The sequence below is a fragment of the Sus scrofa genome, chromosome 15 (assembly GCF_000003025.6).
Source record: "Sus scrofa isolate TJ Tabasco breed Duroc chromosome 15, Sscrofa11.1, whole genome shotgun sequence".
Taxonomy (NCBI): Eukaryota; Metazoa; Chordata; class Mammalia; order Artiodactyla; family Suidae; genus Sus; species Sus scrofa.
In genome coordinates this window covers 117804893-117813661 of record NC_010457.5, presented here as the reverse complement: position 1 = coordinate 117813661, position 8769 = coordinate 117804893, and positions in this window count along the sequence as shown.

The following is an 8769-nucleotide window of genomic DNA, read 5'->3' as shown; positions in this document are numbered from 1 at the left end:
CAAGTAATAACTATTAATACAACTCTTTTTTAGGCCAACTTACAAATAACTTCCAAATCATGGTATTTTTTTCTCTTTTATTGTACTTTCACATTTTAGTTATGTCCCAATTCTTAATTGTTTCCGTGAGTGAACAAAAAGCTCTGGAATACAGAGAGAAACACTTTTCTTGAATATATCTTGTTATGTTTGTGTCTAGAATTGCTGAGACATTTGAAAATGACACCTTCTGCCATTACGAATGGTTTGTATAAACACAAAGCACACAGCAAAGAAAACGGTGGCATTTACAATCATGGAGAGGGAAAAAAATTCTAATTCAAAAAATGATTTTCGGGAGTTCCCATCGTGGCGCAGTGGTTAACGAATCCGACTAGGAACCATGAGGTTGCGGGTTCAATCCCTGCCTTTGCTCAGTGGGTTAATGATCCTGCGTTGCCATGAGGTGTGGTGTAGGTCACATACGTGGCTCGGATCCTGTGTTGCTGTGGCTCTGGCGTAGGCTGGCAGCTACAGCTCTGATTCGACCCCTACCTAGCCTGGGAACCTCCATATGCCAAGGGAGCGGCCCAAGAAATGGCAAAAAGACAAAAAAAAAAAAAAAAAAAGATTTTCACTGGTAGTAAAAGTAATAGGTGTTGGTGTTTTTCTCCATAACAGTTACCTAAACTACTTGGTTTTTATATCAGACTGACCTTTATTTTCCTCTAATATTTCCTCTGGAAAAATGCAAGCATTCCAAAAGTGTTTCCACTTTTTTAAAAATCATAGCACATTGCTTGGAAAATAAAGATACTCAGAGCTTAATAGTCACTGTTTTGAAAATGTTCGTAAATTATGTTTTAAAAACTATACCAAATCTTTTGAAAGTTTATTTAAAGCATTAAGTGTGCCCTAAGGTTTGTTTTTTTTGTTTTGTTTTGTTTTGTTTTGTTTTGTTGTTGTTTTTTTTTTGTCTTTTTTTTTTAGCTATTTCTTGGGCCTATCCCGCAGCATATGGAGGTTCCCAGGCTAGGGTCGAATTGGAGCTGCAGCCACCGGCCTACGCCACAGCCACAGCAACGCGGGATCCGAGCCTCGTCTGCAACCTACACCACAGCTCACGGCAACGCCGGATTGTTAACCCACTGAGCAAGGGCAGGGACCGAAACTGCAACCTCATGGTTCCTAGTTGGATTTGTTAACCACTGCGCCACGACGGGAACTCCCAGGTTTTTTTTTTTTAATTTAGAGGTTTTTCTCAGTTAAGTCATGGTACTCTTCAATTTCACACATTTCAACTTATGTCGTTAGCCCTGAAATAAATCATTGTGAACTCAATTTGATTATTCTATGATAAGATTTTCTAAATCATCTTTCTCACCAGCTTCAGAACATTTTTTTCCAAATTGCTCTCTTTCTCTCTCCTACTTTTCTTCTTCCTTCCCCTCTCCTTTTTTATTCCAGTCCGATTTTACCTGAAGACTGTTAGGTGAGGCTGAACAAGGCAGTCATGTGTTCTGGAGGAGGGGAAGCCATGAGAGTCTGAAGCCCGAGAGGGAGTGGAGGACATCCATGTGGACAGCTACCCACAGTGGGATGTTGGAGCCTGAGTGGGGCGAGGGGTACCCATGCAAATGCAAAGTCCTCCATGGGGTGTTAGATCCCTGAAGAGTGTGAACAGTGCATTTTCATGGGGAATGATGGTCAATAACCAAGTTATTCTACTGCTTTTTCACACCAATAGCTTCTGGATGGTGTGGCACATGGCATGACTTGTAGACCCCACAGCTGTGTGCTCATTACTGCACCTCTTTGACCATAAAGTGGGTTCCTTGAGTCAAAAGATTGGGGTAGTAAACCCTGAGCTGAGTCAGACGGATGTCCATGCAGGGGTTGACCCAATATGGAGCATCAAGTGAAGACAATGTCTGCACACTTTGGACAATGGGAATGACTGACACAAGTGTTGGAGCCTGGACAAATTGGAAATGGCGTCCACAGTTGAGGGAGGTGGAGGGATGCTGTAGCACTGACTTGGTCCAGAATATCAAAGTCTGAGTTGATGTCCACACAGGAGCAATCCGTTACAGGGTGTTGGAATCCAAACAAGTAAGGAGGAGGGCATCCTCATGGTGCGTGGGCTGTTGTCTAGAATCCAAGTGGGTTGAGGGAGCTATCTGCTTGGGTTATATTTATGGTAAAGAAGTCTAGCAGACACGATCTTAAATGAGGGACTAATAGCACTGGAAGTGAGACAAATAAAAATTATGTACCACCAGACAGAATGCAATGAGAAGAAAACAGCATCCTTTCCATGATATTAATGCCGCAGATGCACAACCTGAAAAACTAATCATGAGAAAACACCACATAAATCTATGTTAAGGAACACTATGCCAAATAATTAGACTATAGCCACCAGGAGTGTCCAAGTCCTTCTCAAAAACAGTGCACAAAGTTTCTCTTTTCTCCACATCCCAGTTAAAATTCATCTCTGGCTTTTGTGTCGATAGCCATTCAAACAGTGAAGTGATGTCTCATTGTGCTTTTGATTTACATTTCTCTGTGATTAGTGACATTGAAGATCTCTTCATGTACCTGTTGGTCATTTGTATGTCTTCTTTGGAAAAATGTCTATCCAGGTTCTCTGGCCATTTAAAAAACTGATTTGCCTTCTTGCTCTTGAGTTGTATGAGTTCCTTACACATTTTAAATACTAACCACTATCAAACAAGTGATTTGGAAATATTTTCTCCCATTTCATATGTTGTCTTTTTTATTTTTGTTTCTTTTACTGTTTGGAAACAGTTTTGGTTTGATATAGTTCCATTTGTTTATTTTTGCTTTTGTTGCTTATGCTTTTGGTGTCATATACAAAAAAAAAAAAAAAAAAGATCATTGCTAAGACTAATATTAAGGAAAATTTCCCCCTGTTTTATTCTACAAGTTCTATAACTTCAGGTCTTACATTTAAGTCTTAAATCCATTTTGAGTTAATTTTTGTGAATGACGTAAGGTAGGAGTCCAATTTCATTCTTTGGCCGGTGATTGTCCAGTATTACCAGCAACATTTATTGAAGAGACTATCGTTTTCCCATTGAGTGTTATTGGCACCTTTTTCAAATGTAAGTTGACTGTATATATGAGAGTTTATTTCTGGGCTCTTGATTCTGTTCCATTGGCCTATGCATCAATTTTTATGCCAGTCTATATCTCTTTGATTGCTACAACTTTGTAATATGGTTTGAAATTGAGAAATGTGATACCTCCAGTTTTGTTCTTCTTTCTCAAGATTGCTTTGGTTCTACAGGGTTTTTCTATGGTTCCATATGAATTTTAAAGTCTTTTCTATGTCTTTGAAAAATGCCATTGTAATTTTGGTAGGAATTACACTGAATCTATAGATAGCTTTGGACAACATGGGCGTCTTCATTATATCAGTTCTTATGACCTATGAACACAGGATATCTTTCCATTTATATGCATCTTCTTCAATTTTTTTCATTACCATCTTATATTTATCAGTGGAAGATTTTTTTACCTCCGGGGCTAAATTTATTCCTAAGTATTTTGCTGTTTTTGATGCTATTTTAAATTGGAGTCTTTATTTCAATCTTTTCAGATTGTTTGTTGTTAGTGTATAGAAAGACAACTAATTTCTGCATGTTTATTTTATATCTTATGACTTTACTAAATTATTTGATTAGTTCTAATAGTTTTCTTGTGGAGTCTTTAGGATTTTCTATGAACAAGATTGTAACATGTGTATACAAAGCCAATGTAACTTATTCCTTTCCAGTTGGATGACTTATTTATTTTTCTTGCCTACTTGCTCCAGCTAGGACTTCCAATACTATGTTGAATAGGAATGGTAAGAGTGGGTACCCTTGCCTTTTTTGCTTTATTGCTTTTTAGGTCTGCACCCACAGCGTATGGAAGTTCCAGGCTAGGGGTCCAATCAGAGCTACAACTGCTAGTCTACACCACAGACACAGCAACACCAGATCCAAGCCACATCTGCAACCTATATCACAGCTCACAGCAACGCCGGATCCTTAACCCACTGACCGAGGCCAGGGATAGAACCCGCATCCTCATGGTTTGTTAACCACTAGCCAGGAAGGGAACTCCCTGGGCACTCTTGTCTTGTACCTAATCCTAGAAGAAAAACTTTCAGCCTTTCACCATTGAGGATGTTAGCTGTGTATTAGTCATACATGGCCTTCTTATGTTGAGGTGAATTCTTTCTATACTTAATTCATTGAAAGTTTTTATCATGAAAAGATGTTGTATTTTGTCAAATACTTTTTCTGCATCTGCTGAGGTGATTATATGATTTTTATCTGTCATTCTATTAATGTGGTTTATTACATCTATTGATTTGTAGGTGTTAAATCATCCCTGCATTCTTGGGATAAATCCCATTTGATTACATTGTGTCATCCTTTTAGGGAGTTGTTGAATTCAGTGTGCTGGTGTTTTGTTGAGAATTCTTACGTGTATATTCATCAGAGTTTTCTTTTCTTACAGTGGACTTGATTATAGTAATCATTTCACAATGTAAACACAGATCAAATCATCACACTGTACAGTTTAAACTTGCACCGTGTTATATATCAATGATATATCAATAGAGCTGGGGAAAAAGGTATCCAGATAATGATAGTCAAGGAAAGACCAAAGAACTGTTCTGATTTGACATAGTCTGTGGAGATAAGACAACTAAATCCAAACATGGGATTCTGACTTGGATTTTCTGTACAGAGTGTTATGGGGATAACTGGCAAAATTTGAATGGGGTCTGAGAATTAGAGATCATAGTAAAGCAGTGTTAGTTTTCTAATTTGATGATTACATTGCAATTAGGTAAGGGAATGCTCTTATTTGTGAGAATTATTTTGGGAGTGCGATGGAGTATTATGGCACTGACTTTTTCCCAAATGATACAAGGTAGGAAAAAAATTATTTATAGTGTGCTTGCAATTTTTGTGTAAATTGGACATTGTTGCAGAGTCAGAAAAAAATTTTTAATTTATCTCCATAAATCTTAACCCAAAAGAAACCTTTATTTTATTACAAGTAGAACATTCTGATTAAATTGCCAAAATAAAGTTTGTTTGTTTCAGGAGGCTTTCTGATAAATATATCCTGGATCTACTCACTTTTCTCAATCTTTTTTCTGTTACTGCCTCAGTCAGAGCCAGGAGTGTCTCCCCTGCATGTCAGAGGCTTCCTGCTGTTGAATACGAATCTGCTGGCTTCTAACTTTGCCCATCTATGATCCAGTCTCCGCATAGCAACTGGAGTGATCTTTCAAAACCAGCCACATCTTTACTTCTCTTCTTGTAAAACTCCTCTGGCTCTTTGTAACTCTCAGAAAAAAATCTTAACTCTTTACTTTTATGGTCTTTCCTGGAGCATCAGGACAGTCTCATTGCTCTCACATCCCACCACTCTCAACATTCACTTTTGTTGCCTTAGAGCATTTTTGCTTACTGCATCTAGAAGCCTGGTTCCTCTCTTCTTTGTACTTAGATCTTAGTCCAAAAACCACTTCGGAAAGGATATCTCTGAACTTCCCAATCCAAAGTAGTTCTTTCTGTCCTTATTCTTAGCTTCTATCTTTATCAACTTATCTAGTTTTTCTCCACTGAATTTAAGAACCTCTGAAATCATCCATCCATTTTTCTTTCTATGTCTCTCTTCCTTTTCTCTTTCTTCCTTCTTTCTTTCTTTCCTTCTCTCTCCCTGTCTTTCTCTCTTCCTTCCACCCTCCTTCCCTCCCTTCCTCCCTTAATTTCTTTCTTTCTTTCTTTCTGTGGACCTTTCCTAACTAGACAGAGATAATTGCTTTCCAGCTCATTGCTATATTTCAATACCTAGAACTAAACCTGGTTCTCTTTGTGAATGAATGAATGAATGAGTATAATACAGGGTCTGTGGGAGTGACGAACATTTTTCAGCTCAAAAAATAAAATTAAATAAAAGAAGGAAACAAATAACTGAACATTATTTTCTAAAATCAGAGATTATAGGAGTTTCCCTTGCAGTGCAGCAGAAACGAACCCAACTAGTGTCCAGAGGATTCGGATTCAATCCCCGCCCTTGCTCAGTGGGTTAAGGATCCGGCATTGCTGTGAGCTGTGGTGTAGGTCCCAGACATGGCTCAGATCTGGCGTTGCTGTGGCTGTGGTGTGGGCTGGCAGCTGTAGCTCTGATTAGACCCCTAGCCTGGGAACATTCATATGCCGCAGGTGTGGCCTTAAAAAGACAAAAAAAAAAAAAAAAAGAAAGGAAAAGGAAGTTACAAATATGGATGGGGAAAGTGAGGAAAAGCCCTATAAACTTATAATTTAAAATAATATATACACACATATCTCTATTATATTCATATATATTCTAGGTCCCCTTAAAAGGCCTCAAATCAATGACAACCTTAACTGCACACTTAAAAATAAAGATAGTAAACTTTATCTTATGTGATTTTTTTCTACTCTTTTTCTGTTATTTTTTTAATATCACGATTTTTTTTCATTATAGCTAGTTTACAGTGTTCTATCAATATTCTACTGTACAGTATGCTGACCCAGTTACACATACAAGTATACTTTTTTTTTTCTCACATTATCATGCTCTATCATAAGTGACTAGACATAGTTCCCAGTGCTACACAACAGGATCTCATTGCTTATCCATCCAAAGGCAATCATCTGCATCTATTAACCCCAAGCTCCCAATCCATCCCACTCTCTCCTCCTCCCCCTTGGCAACCACAAGTCTAGTCTCGAAGACCATGATTTTTTTTCTGTGGAAAGGTTCATTTGTGCCGTATATTAGATTCCAGATATAAGTGATGTCATAGGGTATTTGTCTTTCTCTTTCTGACTTACTTCACTCAGAATGAGAGTCTCTAGTTCCACCCATGTTGCTGCAAATGGCATTATTTTGTTCTCTTTATAGCTGAGTAGTATTCCATTGTATATATATACCACATCTTCCTAATCTAATAATCTGTCGATGGACATTTGGGTTGTTTTTATGTCTTGGCTATTGTGAATAGTGCTACAATGAACATACAGGTGCATGTGTCTTTTTCAAGGAAAGTTTGTCCAGATATATGCCCAAGAGTGAGATTGTTGGGTCATATGGTAGCTCTATGTATAGTTTTCTAAGGTACCTCCATAGTATTCTCCATAGTGGTTGTACCAGCTTACATTCCCACCAACAGTGCAGGGGGTTCCCTTTTTTCCACACCCCCTCCAGCATTTGTTATTCGTGGACTTATTAATGATGGCCATTCTGACAGGTGTGAGGTGGTATCTCGTGGTAGTTTTGATTTGCATTTCTCTAATAATCAGTGATGTTGAGCATTTTTTCATGTGCTTGTTGGCCATCTGTATATCTTCTTTGGAGAAATGTCTATTCAGGGCTTTTGCCCATTTTTTCCATTGAGTTGTTGGCTTTCTTGCTGTTGAGTTGTATAAATTGTTTGTATATTTTAGTGATTAGGCCCTTGTCAGTTTCATCATTTGAAACTATTTCCTCTCATTCTGTAAGTTGTCTGTTTGTTTTCTTTTTGGTTTCCTTTGCCGTGCAAAAAGCTTGTCAGTTTTAATAGGTCCCATTGGTTTATTTTTGCTTTTATTTCTGTTGCTTTGGGAAACTGACCTGAGAAAACATTTGTAAGGTTGATGTCAGAGAGTGTTTTGCCTATGTTTTCTTCTAGGAGTTTGATGGTGTCTTGTCTTATACTTAAGCCTTTAAGCCATTTTGAGTTTATCTTATGTGATTTTTACCACGTATATACATACATAAATTCTTAAAAAGGAAAGAAAAAAAAATAATGACTGTCTTTTATCAAAGAATAGAGCCCAGATCTTGGTTTCTAATACCATTCCTCATTAAAATAAATGAAAGATCCTCAGAGAGATGGCTGGTTCCAGGTCCAGAATAGAAAAAGTATAAAATAACTATCAAGAGAAAAAGCAAGGAAATACACAAACACTAATAAATATGTTTCAAATGAACATAGCGGCTGGCTTGGAAGGGTTTTCCAGGGTCCCAGTTTGGTGCAACTTGAGCATCAAAAAAGAGGAAAAAGGGTATCTTTACAAAAGAGAGATATTCTGGTTCACCAGATAAGTTGACATTATGTGCTTTTTAAAGAAAAGTAATGGGAGGTATACACTATCTATGCAGTATTCTTGATAAAAGTGCTTAACTTGATTCTAATCATAAGGAAACAATCAGACAAATTTATCTTCTATGATAACTGGCTCAGTGTCTTCAAAAATATCAGTGTCTAAAAGACAAAAAAAGATAGGATGACTTTCTTAGATTACAGGAACTAAAGCGATTTGGCATCCAAATGCAATATCTGATCCTGGATGGAAGAATATACTTGTTCTTAAAAATACTGTTTCTGCAAATGACTTTCAAATTATTTTTCCAAAATACACACACACATATGTATACACATATATGTACATGTATACACATGCATACATGTAATACATATATACATATAGAAAGAATATAACAAAATATTAATGTTCATTGAACTTAGGCAAAGGATTAACAAATGCTCACTGTACTATATTTTCAAGATTCTATGGTTTGCACTTTTTTGTTTTTTAGGGCTGAACCCAGGGCATATGGAAGTTTCCAGGCTAGAGGACCAATTGGAACCTCAGCTGCTGGCCTGTACCACAGCCACAGCAACACCAGATCCAAGCCATGTCTTCAACCTATGCCACAGTTCACAGTAACTTGGGATCCTTAACCCAC